The sequence below is a fragment of the Microtus ochrogaster genome, chromosome 4 (genome assembly GCF_000317375.1).
Source record: "Microtus ochrogaster isolate Prairie Vole_2 chromosome 4, MicOch1.0, whole genome shotgun sequence".
Classification (NCBI taxonomy): domain Eukaryota; kingdom Metazoa; phylum Chordata; class Mammalia; order Rodentia; family Cricetidae; genus Microtus; species Microtus ochrogaster.
In genome coordinates, this window is record NC_022011.1 from 82,048,068 (window position 1) to 82,051,201 (window position 3,134).

Sequence of the window (3,134 nt, forward strand, 5' to 3'; positions counted from 1 at the left end):
CACTTTGTAGGACTGAGCCTCGGGGTCATTTCCCCATCCACTTTGTAGGACTGAGCCTCGGGGTCTTTTCCCCATCCACTTTGTAGGACTGAGCCACGGGGTCATTTCCCCATCCACTTTCTGTAGGACTGAGCCTTGGGGTCATTTCCCCATTTACTTTGTAGGACTGAGCCTCGGGGTCATTTCCCCATCCACTTTGGCATGTGCACCATTGTTCTTGTTCACTTCATGTTTAAGCAGTTATGTTGGTGAGACTTGATGGGTGTAGCTTCTGACATTACCAGGAAACACAATCTGCCAGCAAACTCCCTGAACTTCCCGTTCTTACAAGCTTTCTACCCTTCTTCTGCAATATTCCCTGAGCTGTAGGCTTGGGCATGTTTTGAAGACTTAATCTGTTGGGCCTGGCTCCACACCTCTGCATTTTGGTTTTTGGTTAGTTGTGGTTTTTCGTGGTGGTCTCTGTCTGTTACAAAGAGAAGTCTCCCTAGCACGTGGTGAAGACTACACTTACCTGTGGGTCTAAGAACAAGTGTTTATAGGTTGTTGATAGGGATGCTGCTGGCTTTAGTAAGTTAGCATTTGAGGCTTCTCCTCCCATGACCATGGCATGGCTAGTCCCTAAGAGCTTCACTCCAGACACAGGGCGTGCTCAAAGAGAGAAAAGCAAATGGGGCGTCTCCAGCAAAGGTGCTTGTTTGTCTTGGACAGGGACACTTGAAGCACTGCCATCAAATCCTAGCTCCCAAAGTTTAAGACAAGGGTGAGCTGTAGAACATAAATTTCACACCTGACCTTTGCATCATTGGACAGTCATTTTTCTGAAATCTAGCTCAAGGGACCCTTCCAGCTAGCTTAGGTCAAAGAAGAGATTGGCTACTGGCACAACTGAGCTGTCCAGTATTTTATACTTGCCGGTATCAACTTCACACCAACCCTCAAAACTTCATCTATTTTCTACCTACTTACTAGTTGCAGGGTGTGTTTTTGATGAAATCACAACTCTTATTTATGGAAATAAATATGTAGGAAACCCCTCACTAATTCATAGTTAATAGGTTCCCTTGGGGAGCCCTTTCTGACTTTCCTCTTGGTAGCCCCTTCCTAGGCTGGAGAATTAAAACTCTGTTTTCTGGTTGCCAGTAATATGCTGTACACTTAAAATGTTAAACCTTTTCTATATTTGACTTATGCCTCCTTACATTCTAAATTTCTTGATTAGCCATAATTTATCTCCATAGGGTAATAAGACTGTAATATATATATGATTTATGTACATAATGTCCTAATGAGTTCTGACATCTTGTTAACCACAGCCAACTCCTCAGCCCCAGCAACCAGAACCACGGAATCCAAATTCAAAATAGCAAATGGTGCCAATAGAGTCTTTAAACTTCTCTCTGAAACTTCACAACCCGGGATCTCATGCTCCACATTGTCAACACTCTCTCTCTCTCTCCCAGATTCTCATGAAACAGCTCGCGAGCATTGAAGACTCACTGAAGTCTCTTGCCCAAAGTGGCAGAGTCCCTCCAAAGTCCCCACAAACATGGTCCCTACCCCAGCAGCATGTCATGTCTGCCACAGCAATACCCCATGATTCTAGTACCAATTTCTGTCCTAGCTAGGGTTACTATTGCTGTGATAAAATGCTCCGACCAAAGCAATTTGGGGAAAGAAAGGGTTTATTTCATCTTATTCTCCCAGGTAATAGTCCATCACTGGTGGAAGTCAAGGCCAGAACTCAAGTTCAAGGCAGGATCCTGGAGGCAGGAGCGGAGGTAGAGGTCATGGAGGGATGTTGTTTACTGGCTTAACCCTGTGACTTGCTCAGCCTGCTTTCTTAAAGAACCCAGGATCACCGGCCCAGGAGTAGCACCGCCCACAACGGGCTGGGCCCTCCCTCATCAATCACTAATTAAGGAAATGCCCTACAACTGGTCTCATGGAGGCGTTTTCGCAGTTTAGGTTCCCTCCTTTCCGATAACTCTAACGTCAAGTTGGCATAAAACTATCCAGCAATACAATGTCCTCTTTTAGATATTAGCAAATATGCACTATGACGTTTTTAACTTAAAAGTTAAGTTTAATAAATGTAACTAATTTTGCCATGCCATTCGTGAAACGTTTCCTAGCAGTAACACATTTCAAACTGTACCAACATGGCCTCCTATTAGCTCTCCAGCAAACATCAGGGATCTACCTTTCTGCATTCACATGCGAAGACGGTGATAATGTATTTCTAATTACTTATTGGAAAATCACTATAACTGGGTACACTATAAATAACAGAATTAAGTGAATCTATTCCAGTAGTGCAGTGGTTCTCAACCTGGGGGTTGTGACCCCTCCGGGGAGTTGTATATCAGATATTTATGTTACGATTCACAACGGTACCAAAATTACAGTTCTGAAGTAGCAATGGCATAATTTTATGGTTGGGGGTCAGCACAACATGAGGACCTGTGTGAAAAGGTCCCAGCGTTAGGAAGGTTGAACCTCTAGCTTAATTCTGACTCACTCAGCTGATAAAAGTCCAGGCTTGCTGCCTCTCCCCTGCCCCCCCGCACCAAAGAGACAGTATACAGGAAAAATATATTTGGCTGCTTGGAAAAGGGCTTTTACTGAACATAAATATTCTGTCTGCCTCTTCATCCTCCACCCCTGCCACGTGGACTGACTAGTAGTTGTGACGCTTGTTGCCATCTCAGTCACGGTCAGCAAGTTTTAGACTTTGAAGTACGCTTCTGAAGGCAGTCTTGTCAATATCACATTCTTGTTGAGCATGCATGTGTCTTTTCCATGTAAGTGAAAGAAACGCGGATGGGAAGCCTCTGTATTAAGACCCACACGTGTGACATGTGAAGCCTATGTAATAAGACTCACACAGGTGACGTGTGAAGCCTATGTAATAAGACGCACACAGGTGACATGTGAAGCCTATGTATTAATATGTACACATGTGATGTGTGAAGCCTATGTAATAAGACTCACAGAGGTGATGTGTGAAGCCTATGTAATAAGACACACACATGTGACGTGTGAAGCCTATGTAATAAGACCCACACGTGTGACATGTGAAGCCTATATAATAAGACACACACATGTGACGTGTGGAGCCTATGTAATAAGAC

At 44.0% G+C, this 3,134-nt stretch overlaps 1 protein-coding gene across 3 annotated transcripts in view; it reads left to right on the forward strand.

The window, feature by feature from the left end:
• The window catches only part of Map3k20 (mitogen-activated protein kinase kinase kinase 20), a 154,381-nt gene that overhangs the window by 65,830 nt on the left and 85,417 nt on the right, over window positions 1-3,134 (forward strand). The window lies entirely within an intron of this gene.